This window comes from Hyperoodon ampullatus, assembly GCF_949752795.1.
Source record: "Hyperoodon ampullatus genome assembly, chromosome: 5".
Classification (NCBI taxonomy): domain Eukaryota; kingdom Metazoa; phylum Chordata; class Mammalia; order Artiodactyla; family Ziphiidae; genus Hyperoodon; species Hyperoodon ampullatus.
Window position 1 is genome coordinate 134,432,166 of NC_136918.1, and position 15,121 is coordinate 134,447,286.

Here is a 15,121-nt window from a genome sequence, read left to right on the forward strand (position 1 = left end):
GTGATTCTAAAAACTGTAGTTTCCCTGCGAACTTGGCCTCACACGGCCGGGGCAGCCCTTGGTTATACCGGGGAGGAAAGGAGGGAGGGGAGCGTTGGAGACTTCCTTTGCTGCCTCCTCTCTGGGCGGGAAGGAGACTCTCAGCCACACTCCAGAAGCGGCTGTCCGGGCCTTGCCCTCACGGGTCGTCCCTGGCCCAGGGCCAGGGGTACCAGTTGGTCAGAAGCTGGTATTTTTGTACCAGAAGCACTTACGGTCGTGTCCAATCTCCATATGTGGATAAACCCACAGCTGTCTCAGAACTGTTACCGTTCCTCCCTGTCGCTCCTATTGGTTTGGGGGCTTGTGGCTTTCTAATAAAATCTGTCGATGTTCCTTTTTCAACAGTATGAGCAAGCTTTATAGACGATCAGAATAGAACCACTTGTGGATTGGAATAACCTAAAACTGTCGACTTTAGGTGCGGGTGTCTTTTTAGTTACTTTAAAGTAGAATCTCCCTGCCTTTCCATCTCTGAGCACAAAGTGATTTGATTTCTTACCTGATTGGGAGCAGTCATTTCGGTACCCGAGGGTTTGACAGAACTCAGAGGAGGTTGCTGTGAATATAGTTTTGGTTATTCGGGGAGTTCTGTTGGCTTTTTAGTTTTTTCTTTCTTGGATGTGTAAATATCAATAATGAGGTAAGTGCGCGCTGCGGAGCTGTTTGCTCACGTGACTGCCAGTCCTACCCCCTCACCCCCCAGTCTAAGCCGGGTTTCTTCTATATTGGTTTCTTTTTGCCAGTTTAACACAAATGACAAACTCCTCCGTGCTTCCTGTCTCCCGCAAACCGCCTGGGCGCTACCGGAGTTGCAATATGGGCTTCACGGCGTCAGCACGTAACATCCCGCCTCTGATCGCTGCCCCTTGCAGAGAGTGTATCATCTGTTTTATTTTTGTAAAAAGAAAAAAGTGCTAAATAATATTTATTACTTGTTTGGTTGCAAAAAAATGAAATAAATGATGGAGTGTTGAGATTTTAAATAAAATTTAAAGTAAGTCCGGTGTTTTCCAGCCTTGTGGGTGGGAGGAGGTGCGGGGAGCCGCCTGGGGAAGGCGGTGCAGGATTCCATCCCTTTGGGCCGGATTTGGGGACCGTTCTGCTGGTTTTGCCCTGGAGAAAGATAAAAGGGTTGTTTGCCTGTTTTCCTCCCCCATAACAAACATACTCACATTCTCTTTAAAACACGTTCTGAGCACATCCTCCGGGTGCTTCTCACAACTCACTTGTTTTTATTTTTATTTTCTAACGCCTAATCCGGAACTCCTTTTCCCTTTGGTTGAGGATTATGTTAATTGAAAGTGAAAATTTCCCTCCATGCTGGCGGAACTTTGGGCCTCCGGAGTGAGGCCCGTGCCTTTGACTGGGGGTCCGGGCGCTCAGGTCTCCTGCCCTGCCGCGATTCCATTTGCTCTCTGCTGAGAGCTGGTCTCCCACCCGCATCCAGCTCGGGGCTTCAGCTGAGGACCAGCCACGCGAGGCCACCACCGCGACCGGCATCGCCACGGTGTTCCCGGCAGAGCGCTGCGGGAGCGTTTGGCGCGGGATCCGCTCACGCTTCACTCCCTTCCCTGCGCTGGGCACGACCCTGCCCCGGCGCCCGCCCCGGCCTTGAACTGCAATATGTCAGGGGCTGGGAACTGCCCGCGGGGAGCGAGACTGTTGCGAGCGGCGCTTTGGCCTCGTGCTCTTCCCCCAGGGCCACCTCTGTTTTGTCGCCGCTACTGGGTTCCTCACAATCCAAAACTGCAATACAAATTTAGGACGTGGCTCTTCAGAGAGATTCTGGGTAAAAGTTAAAAAGCTTCGGCCTTTCCCGGTCAAGGAAGAGGACAGGCTGTTTTGCAGTCTTTCAGCCCGCGGGCTTACGGAAGAACGCGCACCCTTGAACGCAGCGGAGCGCGGACGCAGTGGACTGGTCCCGCGGTCCTGGGCCCTCTCGCCGCCGACGTCTTTGGTGGCCACCGGTGGAAGGTCCCTGCGCCTAGGGACCCCGGGGCGGAGAAGGTTTCCCCGGTTGGAGCCCCATTTCTTGAGGTCGCCCCTGAGCCTCGGGAGGACTCCCCTTGCCGGGAATGAGGGTGGCTCCATCCCCTCGCTCGGGGGCAGGTGCTTCCAGGTCCTCCAGAAGGTACTATCGGGCTGCTGACCTAAACAGCAGGCGGGCGCCCAGGGATGGGTGCTGTAGGCCTCGTACCCGGCTTCGCTTTTGACGGAAGGCTGGGAAGAGGCCGAGGGGCTGCGGAGGGGGGAATAAAGGGGGTGGGGCCCAAACCGCACCACGCGAATCCAAGAAGAGAGTAAGGCAGGATCTAGTAGCTTTTAGTAGCTTTTATTTCGAAATCCCATTTGAAACGAAATTTGTTACGAATTCAAAGCTGGGTCCTGCTCCAGCCGAAGACACAAACAGAGGGCACCCCGCGGGATGCGGGTAGGGGGTGGGGCTCCGTCGCAGCCTCAGCTTCCTTCACCCACCTCAAGCCTTGGCGTGTGCAGGCGTGGGCTCCCGGCGTGCGCGGTGTATGCACAGAGGGGCAGTTGCTGAAAGAAAATAAATCAAGTCTTTCCCCACAATCCCCATACCCAAGCTCTCGGCCCGCGTCCAGCCGCCAGTCTCGCTAGACCTGGGCCTCCAAGGAAGGAGGGCCTGGATCCAGCTAGGCTCCGGGCCCTCCCCGGAGCCACCCACCTAAACCTTGCGCCCAGCCAGGGATCTGGGCCACCACTTGGGAGAGCGCAGCGTCCTCGGACTCCGAGTCGGCGCGCACAGGCGCACACGAGCGCGTACTTCCGCCCGGGGCAGGTGGCTCCTTGCAGAGTGGCCTTAGACTGGGGGCAGCCTGGGTGGGTGACTCAGGCCAGCGGTTGGGCTTCGCAGTAGAGCGAGAAAGAATGTTAGGCTACCACGCGGACTTCCAAGGCGCACCCACAACCCCCAGTGAAAGCAAGGGGAGGGGAGAAGGCGGTGGCTAAACGGTCCCGGGAGAGACGCGGTCCGCAGGGCACTGGGACGGAGGGCCCTCCTCCCGGCAGCATTAGCTTCTCTCGTGCGCTGGTCTACAGCTCAGCTTCCCCACGTCCCACGTGGCCCTCGCAGTTCCTCAGCTCTCAGCCTCGGGGCCCAGAGACTTCTGTCACCAGCCCCCAAGGTCTTCGAGAGTCTCTCCAACCCCACCCCCACCATAAAAAGTCGCTGACTTGAGGCGGAGGGGCACTGCCTCCTCCATGGCCTCTGTCCCCCAGAGCACTGTCCTGCCTCGTCACTCCCTTACTGGGCAGCAGACACAGAGAAATGACTATTCCCTGGATTCTGTGTTGGAGAGCACGCCGGAACCCCTGGGAGTTGTCCTGCACCTCTAGCGCCCATAGAGCAGAAACTCTGAATCCCAGGAACAGGCAGTAAGCCAAGGGGCAAAGCAAAGCCTCACACCTAAAGCACATCTCAGTTGGGAACGTTGCTGAGACCCAAGGTGTCGCACTCCGAGAGGATGGCTGTAGGAAGGACTGTACCAGGGACACTCATGCGATCTGGGGTTGGACAGCCCAGCAAGTAAGACCCGCCCTTCTCATTCCCAGACTGAAACCAGGGAAAAGCCCTGAGGCCAGGGCATTGGGTTTTAAAGCCCCCAAGACGCTCTCAGTGCTGGAGAGCTGTCTGTCTGCCTCGCTTTAGGGCAGGACCCACGTAGCAGTCTGTCTGAACTCCCTCTACTAAGTAAACACCTGGATGCCCCCTTGAAGTTCACCAAAAGCAAAAGATTCCCCCTATACAGCCCACCTCTCATTTTAGGTCCTTCTTTTAGTATGGACTTTGGGCCAAGTCTGGGTCTCCACACATGTGCCTCACGGTACCAGTAAGGATTATGGGGGTCTTTGACAGGGGCCCTACACCAAAGGTCTCAAGACCTTGTTGGTGACAGGCTCTTCAGTCATTGATTGTCTCTGCAAACGTGTAAGAGAGGCCAGAATCCGGCCTGGCGGTTCTCAGGGTAAGTTGTTGCTGCACTGAGTCCCACCCTGGCTGGGGAGGGGTGCCTGTGGAACAGCAGAGGTCAGCATGCCACTCCTTGGTTTGGAGGCTGCAGACAGTCCATAGGCTAGAGCCCTGGGGCTAAGCCCTTCACCCCCTGTCAGAGTAACGGGCCAGCCTAGGCAGGGCAGAGACCAGAGACGGGCATCACCCCTCACGCCCATCGCTACTTCCCATATCTCTCTTGTGACTGCGTTGTTGCTATAGGGCCGCATCCATTTGTGGCTGGGGTTAATGGGGGGAGGGGACGCTGCAGAGAGGAACAGATGTGGCGGATCGGGGAGCAAGGAGGTAGCGCGAGGAGTCGGGGAGTTCAGGATTCTAATAATAGGCGGAGGAGGCTGGAAAAGGAGGCACCAACATTTATTGAAGGCTAGTTGGTATAGAGCATCGCGCTGAGAGCTTTGCGTGTGTTATTAATTCATTCAATTCTCCCGGTAACCCTTTGAGGATGATGCTACTATTATTCCATTTTACAGGTGAGGAAACTGAGGCACAGAGAGGGTGAGTGGCTCGCCGAGGGGAGGAGACAGTAAATGGAGGCGGCAGGGCTGTAATCTGGGAGTCTGGCTCCAGAGACCACCTCGGGGAGGTCGCCCCATCCGCACCAAGGCCCTCCTCGCCGCCTCCCTCTCCACGGCTGTCCCCAGATTCTGGAGGAGCCGCCAGCCTCGGGGATCGCCGGAGCTCCCGCGCTGCAGCCCGCCCGCACCACGCCCAGCCCCCTTAGGTGACGCTCTCAATGCTCCCCCTGTGCGCCTGGACCCCATCTGGCCCCGACGCCCCCATCTGGGCGGCGGGCGGTGCCGAAAGGCCTTAGCAATTAGCGGGCTCGGGTGGGCGCGCGGCGCGGGCGGAGAAGGGCCGCAGCGGGGGAGCTGAAGCGGCCCCTAATTAGGCGGCCGGCGGCGCCGAGAGGGACTGTCGTTCGTGGCGGGACAGCTGCCACCTCCGCTGGCCCGCGGGCTGCATCCCCTGCCCGGTTGCGCCGTCCACACCGCGTGCTGCAACTCGCAGAGGAGTCCTGCACGGGTCAGGCTGTGGGACATCCGAGGAAGCGGTGGGGTGCGCGAGCAGGGAGGGCGCGCTGTCCTCCCCGGGGACCTCGGGCCTCACTTTACAGCACGCCGAGGACCCCACAGACACGGGAGGGGGCCGACTGCCCCGCGGGCTTCCAGTTTGCAACCACGGAAAGTGGCGCGTTTGACCAGGACCGCCCAGCTGGGCGCCGGCGTTGGGGTCCTCCAGCCTCCCCGTCGAATTGCTCCATGATCTCGTGCCGAGCTGTGAGCCGGCATCCCCTCCACCCCTTGCTTCCTGGATCCCGAGCAGGCAGAACGGGCCCGAAGGGGACGCGCACCCCCGTCCTCACCCGCCGGGGCCCCAGCGCGACCCGCTCGGGCTAGGATTGAAGCAGCTGCCTTGGACCGCGCGCAGCTTTCCTTTGGGGAATTTTGAGTCTGCGGCGGCCGCAAGGCCTCTGAGTCCACTAGCTGTGGGCGGGGCTGGGAGTTCCCCCGAGAGGGAGACACGCAGAACTCACCAGAAGCGCCTAAGTTCACGTGGAGGCCAAACAGCATCCCGGACACCGGCCGGGCACTGGCACCCGGGTCCACGCTCCCTAGTCCACACCCGAGCTTGGGCTCACGGGTATAGGCACACCGGTGAGGCTGGAACCTCGAAGCCTTGGCCTTGGTCTGGAAGCCACTGGGGCCTGCTGAACCCTGGAGGCCCGGTGAGCCAGTGATCGCTGGCCAAGGACAGCTCCGTTTATCTTCCCCTTCCTTGGCTTCCGGGAAAGCTGGGCATCTGTCCCCTTCCGCTCCTTCTAGCCCTGTAGGCCCGGCCCACCGCCCTTCCCTCTGCCGGACTCCCAGCCCAAACCTGCTTTCTGAGGCCTCGGTTTCCCCGGGGAAGAGCCAGTGGGAACCACGACCATGAGCAATTCACTCCCTCTTCATCCTCACATCTTCTTGGCAGTAGAAGCTTGCCTTGCAGAGCAGGGCTGGAGTGGCCTCCCAGAAGCCTTGCGGGCTCTCTCTGACCTCAGTTTCCTCACCTGTAGAATGGAGCCAGGTTGGGTGATCACCAGAGCTCCGTGGGAGGATCAGGCTAAGCCCTGGGTACCTGAGCCCTCGGGATCCCCTGGTCCACCTCTGGGCAGAGGTTCTGGGAGCCCTTGTCTGGCAGAGAGGGTAGGATGGGTGAAAACAACTCCCCTCAGTGTCCTGTGTGTGCACCAAGGGAATTCACAACCTCCACTGAAATGAGAGTGTAGACAATTCTAGAAATGACTACCATTGGTCCTTGGCTTTTCAGCTCCCCCAGGGTACAAACTGGCTTGGATGCCTTTGTATCTAGATATTCCTGCTTGATGTAAAAGGATGAATGGACGGATGGTGCACTGGGAGTGAATGGAGGACTCAGGGAAGGAAGAGGTTTCCAGAGTGCGGGGAGGGAGACGAGAGTGTGAGGGGCCAGAGAATCATGCGCTGATAGGGGCCACTGGGGCCTAGAGACTGGTGGGCAATTTCCATTCTTTCCAGGGCAGCTGGGTTCCGATTCCCCCGCACTACAGAGAACCAAGTTATCAGATCTCCCAGAGCGTCTGTCTCTTCTTATGTAAATAGAATAGCTAATAATAGTACCAGACAATTGTGTTATTGCCAGGATTAAATGAATGGCCTCCTACCTGATCCTAGCCACGAACGGATGCCCTGGGCCCAGAGACCTGGCCAGGGTATAGCTGCTGCACCCTCACTCGTGAGCCTGGGCCCCCAGGAAGCAGCCACCAATATTTAGGTCCTCTTTTGGGGGTGGGGAAGCAATCAAACACCATGAAGACCGTGATTGGGCAGCTGGGTATGGGGTGGTGGTAGGCTGCCTTGGCCAGGCTCCACCAGCTATGTGACCTGGAACAAGAGACAGGCGCTTTCTGAGCCTTAGCTTCCTTACCTGCAAAACAGGGGCGTGATGCTAGTACCATTTCCATAGGGCATCAGGTTTGAAAGGGAGAACCAGGCCCTGGGCCTGGCATACAGGGCAGGCCCAATGAGGCAGACGAGTCTACCTAGCTGCTGGGGTGTCATCTCACTGAATCTTCTGCGAGGTCCTACGAAGTAGGGTCCCTGTTACTTTGTCACTTGACCAACCCCGGAGCATCCCAAGGGCGCCTATATGACCCAGAACCCCAGGAGACGCCCAGAAGTGTCCCTGAGCTCTATATACAGAGTCCAATCCCCACACTCACCCTGCAGGGCAAAGCCCCCGTTCTCACCTCCGCAGGCCCCAGGGTGCCTGGTATGGGGCCTGGCACATAGTCCTTGCATTGCCTAGTGGAGCAAGGCCCACTCCCTGCGTAGCAACCAGAATTAAGTCTTTTTAAGGGCAGGAGCCAGGACCAGAGAGGAATTAATTGAAGGGAAAGTTGTCTGAGAAGCCGAGGCCCCAGCCCCGCAGTTCTCTCCCCTCCCTCTTGGGGGGAGCCCTTCCTCTCAGGGCCAGGCCTGCTGGTCCCTCTATCCGCGCCCCTCGGATGCCCAGTGCAAGGGGTCAGCTGGAAGGTGAAGGACCCTTCCCGCTCTAGAATTGCCAAGGACAGCCACAGTGGTGGGGCCTCCTGGGAGTGGGGCTGGGAGCTCCCCATCACCCCACTTCTGAACTTGCCCAGCTATTCAGGCCCATACAGCTAATGAAGACACCAGAGGGCTGTGTGGCTCAGCCCAGACAGGAAGGAAGTGACCTAGTGCAGCCCGTGTGCTGGCAAAGACTGCAGCAGGGGCAGGGAACTCAAAGCTGTTAAACCAAAAAGGCGTGGAAGACCCCTCCAGCCCGGGGGCTTACCCTGTCTGCCTCCCCTTCCCATCATCCCTCCACCAGATGGGAGTGGGACTCAGGCCCCAGCCACCCAGGGGCAGATCTGCTTGTCATCACCCCCGCAGTTTGGGGGTTGAATCCATCAGCTCCTCTTCCTCAGTCACTTGAAATTTTTTTTTATTGAAATATAGTTGATTTACAATGTTGTGTTAGTTTCAGATGTATAGCAAAGTGATTCATATATATACATATATATATATATTCATTCTTTTTAAGATTATATATATATTCATTCTTTTTAAGATTCTTTTCCATTATAGAATATTACAAGATATTGAGTTCCCTGTGCTATACAGTAGGTCCTTGTTGATTTCAGTCACTTCTTTTTGTTTGTTTTAATTGAGGTAAAATGTCCGTAAGATGAAATTAGTCATTTTCAAGTGAACAATTCAGTGGCATTCACAAGGTTGTACACCCACCACCTCTCTCTAGTTCCAAAACATTTTTATCCCCCCAAAGTAAAACCCTGCGCCCATTAAGCAGTTACTCTCCACTTCTTCTCTTTCCAGCCCCTAGTAACTGCTAATCTACTTTCTGTCTCTATGGATTTACCTACTCTGGACATTTCATTTAAATGGAATCATACAATATGTCCCCTTTGCATCTGTTTTTTTTCACTTAGTGTAATGGTTTTGAGGTTTAGCCATCCTGTAACCTGTGTCAGTGCTTCATTCCTTTTCAAGGCTGCATAATATTCCACTGTATGGATGTACTGCATTTTGTTTATCCATTCGTCTGTTAACTTCTGAGTAACTCTTCAGGCCATTGCATGTAACCTGCCATGGTGAAAAGAAGCCTGAACTAGGAATTAAAAATCTAGAGCAGGCTGGGCGTTCTAAGGCAAGTTGCTTGACCTTTTGGGGCTTCAATCTACACATCTATAAAGTGAAAAGGCCCATTCTAAGTTTTGGCCCTTTGTGACTTTTCCCAATGCTGAAGTCCTCCCTGCCACTTGTAGAAAGAAGCCCCATGACTTCCTTGCCAGCCACAACCCTGTGTCAAGGACCCCCAAAAGAAAGCCCTGGGGCTGGACAGGCACCTCCAGTGGATCAGGCCGCCCTAACAAGTCTGTACCTTTGGGTCTTAGAGAGGCCGAATCTTAGTGAGAAGCCTGGCTGAAGTAGGTAGTGTTTTGTGAGTTATTCCCTTATTAAATACCCAGCCAGACTCTCATCAACTGCGACTTGATGATGAAATGGTCAACTTACTTGTTGCATATACGGGACCTCATTATGATATAGTTAAGAGTCACATTTTAAGAAGCGGACATTGAACTACATCATGAGGATTTAACGTAAATCAGGAGATTGTAGAAATAGATCTCCTGGCTCCTGTAACCTGCATCTTTCATCCAACACACATTTACCACCCTTTTACCCCATCTCCTGCTTTGGGCAGGTTGGAAACATACAGAAACAGAGTTAAGAAATATGCTCTTTCTCAGCATTTAAGAGCTTTGAGGGAATTCCCTGGCTGTCCAGGGGTTAGGACTTGGCGTTTTCGCTGCCGAGGGCCCGGGTTTGATCCCTGGTTGGGGAGCTAAGGTCCTGTAAGCCACACAGCGTGGCCCAAAAAAATTTATAAACAATAAAAAATAAAAATGAAAAAGAGCTTTGACACCTACCCTAATTGGAGGGGGGGTTAGCCTACTGCCCTTTCCAATTGGAACTGAACTGGGGTGGAGGTAGACTTTAATGTAAGGGAGGTACCATTATCTCAAGGATGGTTCACATTTCGCTTTGGAATATGGAAACTCCGTAAATTGACATGATAATTTCACCTCCTTCGTTTTCAATACTCCAACCTTACCCTTGCATTTTCAATCCCCTTACTCTGCTCACTGTTCTTTTCCCCATACTATATTTTTAAAAATTTGTTAATTTTGTTGTTTACTGTCTGTCTTCCCCAGTGGAGTATAAGCTCCAAGAGGCAGAGATCTTTGTTCATCCTTATCACTGATATAGATCAGTGCCCAGCACACAGTAAGAGCTCAATAAACAGTAGTTGAATGAATGAATGATGAATGTATATGGAGGATTTTTGCTACCAAGCTCTTTCCTAACTAGAGCAGAAGAGGCCCGAAGTTTCACTGGGACTTCCACACAAGAAAACACAAGCAGAAGCTGATCCTGTGGGGAAAAAAAAAAAAAAAAAGCATTGTTGAACTCTGCCTTCCCAAAAGTACTTTTTAAAAATCAGCCAAGTCTTGGAGTCTGGTCATGTATTGGTCTTGGGATAAGGGGCAAATAAGGGGTTTTCTGAAATAATTTATCAGTTAGGATCAACAAATTTACTAAAGCTATAACATCTTACAAACTTACTAAAGCTGTAACACTTAACAAACTTACGAAAACGGTAACATTCTCCACTACTTCCTTGAGTCCCTTGGGTTAGTTTTTGAGGATAATTAGGATCCAGACCTTGAGGTCTCAAACTGACCTTTAAATTAAATGGATTCATAGTTGGACAATTTGTCCTAATCCTTTGGGAGGCAAACTCCTTGGGTTAAAAAGAAAATAAAAAAGGCAAATATTCAATTTGATGAATCTTTCCAATGGGAGCATATTTGAAAGAGGAAAAATATTTCCTGGTACATTAGTAGCTCCCCCAAATCATCCACGTCAAAGGGTAGGAGGGTGGCTGCAACTTTTCAATTCAGACAGTCAGCATAAACCTTCACATTACATGTCCTAAGGGAAAAAAAAAAAAAAAAAAAAAAACCTCCTCAGTGGTTGTATTTATCCCGAATGCAAAACTGTCCCCTTTGTTGAGGTCGGCTGAACCAACGCGGCCAGGAGAACAATGTCGAGTCTGCTGGCGGGCCATGTGCTAATGTGCTCATGCATTACAGGCCGCAACAGATGGCTGTGAGAACACCCGGGCCGGCGCCTGCCTGGGTCAGGATGCAACGCCCAAAGCCTGCTTCCCAGTTCTGTCCTGTTATCAAAACACTGCTTCTCTTTGGAGAGATGATGGCTGTCTCAGGGAGGCGGGCCAGGCCCCTGCTGTAATGCAGGGCACGACGGGAGAGCAAAGGTGCAAAGGAATCATTATTAGGGGGGTGGGGGCGTTGCTGGTTTGTTTGAACAATGTTGCAGAATGGAAAAGTATTCATACAGTTGAAAGTCAGAAGCAAGGAGACACATGCTGTATTGTTCCAACATGTTAGCTCATGGGTACCGCTCACATCTTTCATCTTCTTCTACGCCCAAGATTTGGTGTTTTGGGTGTAGTTCTAATTTCTCTCCCCTTCCCTCTGAGGAGTCTGTCTTCTCTCCTTCCCCGCATCTCAGCGAATCACTGAGGAGAGAGAGTAACCCGGCCCCCAAAACCAAAACCAAAACCAAACCCAGCTTTCTTGCAACCACTTGGAAGAGTCCAGAGAAATTCCTTTGGAAATGTAACTAAGGGGGATGGATCTGGGCTCTTCTGATGTTGATCCCTGTTTCTCTGCAATGGAGAAGAAAACCCACAAGAGCCATCACCTCCACCTTGAAGCAAAGGCTTGAGCAGGTTGGGCTGAGCCAACATCTTGAGGCCCACATGTTCCAGGAGAGGATGCAGGACCGTCAGTGACCGTCTTGTCTCCCCACCCGTGGAGCCAGGCTGGGCAGTCCAGGCAACCCTGCCCACTCTCCTGCTCATGTCCCCATGGCTGGGGACCAGGACTCACTCTGAGCAAAGCCTCCCGGGATGAAAGTAGCACAAGGAGAGCGGTATCTCAGATTCACCCCAGATCCACACAGGGGTAGAGGTGCACCCACAGCACAGAAAGGACTTTAAACCCCTATTCTCTGACTCTCTGAAACAGACAAGCCAGCTTACCCTTGCCATTGGTCTTCAAAGTTGGTCTAAGCTTCACGGGGTTCATGCGGGGAGCCCTGGGAAGCTGGCACGCACCCCAGCCTCTCCTCACCAGCTGCCTGCAGTGCTCAGCATTCTTCCTGCTAATGCCAATGTCTGGATAAGTGTGGTGTCTCCAGAAAGCCCTGTAAAAATGCCCATTGCCTGGGAGGGAATACAGAGCAAGCTGTGAGCAGAGGTCCGTCTATAAAGTATTATTGATAATACCAAGTAGGGTCCCGAGAGCCTGGAATAGGTGAATTCTACGTAGAAGGGAAGCAGGAGAGGCCAAGAAGAGAGGGACTTACAGGGCTAGTGCCATGCGGGCCAGAGGCAGGCTTTGGGGAGGGATACTGAAGGGTGTATTCGTTAGGATACAGGTTGGGCGCTATAACCAAGGAAGCTCCAAGACAGTTAAAGTTAAATGAAGTTAAAGTCTAGGGGAGGTTGTCCAAGGCTTGTCTGGAGGTTTGATGGTAACAGGGACCCAAGTTCCTTCCCCATTGTGGCTCTGCCGTCCTCCACACACAGCCTCCACCTATGGCCAAGAAGACAACTCCAAGCCCTGCCGTCATGACCATATTCTGGCAAACAAGACTGGGGAAGGGGTGGGCCCGGGTGGGCCCTCCCTTCCCTCGCCTTTACACACATACGTAAGCGACACACCTCATTAGCTCCTGTTTCCCAAGGGCAGAGCTTAGTCGTATGGTCACATCTAACTGCACAGGAGGTTGGAGACATAACTCTCCTCTGGGTGGCTGTGTGCTAAGTAAAACTCCTGTTACTAATAAGGAGAGAGCAGAAACTGGGGGACACAAGTGCAAGCCACGCAGGGCTGGGGGAGGAAGTTCCCAAAGATCTTGGCATCTGCAGCAACTGACTCACCATATGCGCCTGACAAATGTTTGTTGTGGACCAAGCACAGGCTGGAATCCGTTTTCTAAGGGAAAGGGGATGAATTTCCATATGAGCAGTGGGGAAAAGAGAACTTTTAAATAAAAATAGTACATTTCTATAGCACTTGCTGGTTTGTAGGGCCTTTTACTTTTTTTTTTTTTTTTTTTTTTTTTTTTGCGGTACACGGGCCTCTCACTGTTGTGGCCTCTCCCGTTGCGGAGCATAGGCTCTGGACGTGCAGGCTCAGCGGCCATGGCTCACGGGCCCAGCCACTCCGCGGCATGTGGGATCTTCCCGGACTGGGGCACGAGCCCGTGTTCCCTGCATCAGCAGGCAGACTCTCAACCACTGCGCCACCAGGGAAGCTCGGCCTTTTACATTTTACACTCATTGCTTCTTAAAATGAGGAGCCAGGGACTTCTCTGGCAGTCCAGTGGCTAACACTCCACACTCCCAATGCAGGAAGCCTTGGTTCGATCCCTGGTCAGGGAGCTAAGGTCCCACCAGCCACACAGCATGGCCGAGAAAATAAAGCAAAATAATAAAAAACAAAAGAAGAAATTAACATTGTTATCCTGATATTAACTGAACCATAGATTCTGTTTGGATTTCACCAGTTTTTCCGCTAATGTCCTTTGTCTGTTCCAGAGAAGAGTGGAGGGTATACAATCCATGATACCACATTACATTGAGTTGATCTTTATATTCAAGAGTGTTGACCAAAGACTTGCTCAGAGCAGTTCTAGATACTGCTCCTAGGCAACATATTATACAAAAATTCCACTGTTGTGAAAAGTGGACACAGAGAAAGCTAATCACCACTGGATTAAGATTTGATGGAAGGAGACTTATAAGATTAAGGGGAAATCAGGTGAGCAGGGTGCACTGGGAGGAAGTATTAAAATCCCTGGCAGTGGAAAAGGGCTGAAACATCCTAAGGGACCACATAATTAAAGCACAACAGATAACAATTCCCCTGAAAAAAAAGGATGCAGGGAAAAAGAAGTGCCACCAAGACTGCTCAGAGCAGAGAAGGATCCGTTTTACAAAGTGACAAGAGAATCTCCCTCTTTTTTTTTTTAACTTTTTATTCTGTAGTGGAGTACAGTTGATAACAATGTTGTGATGGTTTCAGGTGTACAGCAAAGTGATTCAGTTGTACATATATATGTATCTATTCTTTTTCAAATTCTTTTCCCATTTAGGTTGTTGACATAATATTGAGCAGAGTTCCCTGTGCTCTACAGGAGGTCCTTGCTGGTTATCCATTTTAAATATAGCCGTGTGTACATGTCAATACCAAAGAGAATCTCCCTCTTAAAATCTTCTTCGTAAGAGTCTAATTTCCACGGTAATTTATGCTGCTGAATGATTAAGAGCTTACCAGGGGAAAATGTGAGAGGAGAAAACAGGGACAGGAGTCTATGTGTGGATGCATCTCGATGCAGATAGAAGAGTCACGCCTATTTCAGAGCTGCCAAAAAAGCCTCACTTCTGTAATTAAAAAGAGCCTGGTTGCTTTTAAATCTGCACGGTAAACATCCAGAATCCACTTTATCAGAGTCAATTGATAAGGAACCTTTACTTATTTAGAGACACCACCAGCACACCTAGCTGAGTCACTGAGAAGTTCAGTAAAACTCTGGTAGAGAGCAAGGCACCAAGTTTGGACACAGGCGAAATAACATACAGCACATGTCTGTCTCCAAAGCCTCTCATGCAGGCATTCTTCTGATCCCATTATATCGACATTAAACTGGAATTACTATGATTTTTTAAAAGGACTGGAAAATAATATCAGAGAAGAGGAGAGAGATGAGATTGGAAAACAAGGAAACGGGATGCAGTGGAAGCAGACTTTCCCCATCTGGCATATGGCGCTGCTCCCCCAGCCCTCGATCCCAGCTCTATCTCCGCCGTTCTCCATGTGTATGTTCCTAATGTGGAGTATTAATTCCTTTCCATTTTCTGGGACAAGAGAATCTAATTAACAATGGGTAACAAAAGCATGACTCTTACCAGGAGAATGGATGTCACAGTCTTTTCCAAATCAGAGCAGAAAGGTTCCAGGAATACATACCATTTGAGACATTTAACAAGCTATGGAATAAACCTAACCCTTCAGGCTAATGGAAATCACAAGGACTAAATGCACAGGAGATTTGCATGAAGGTGACTAAAATTAATAAAATAGAACATGCCCCGTTGGAAAGGATTGAAGAGCAAATGCTAACTTAGCTGAACTGACAATGAGCAAAGCAATGATTAGCTGTACTGTGATGGCTTGCTGACCTGGCCAACACATCTGAGAGTGGTCCAGCTGAAGTCAGTAACCATTGTGTCAGGGCAGATGAGAGACAGGGATCACCCAGTGAAGAGCATGCATGGCCTTCTAGGAAGGCCAGCTAGAGAGACAACAGGCTGGATGACTAC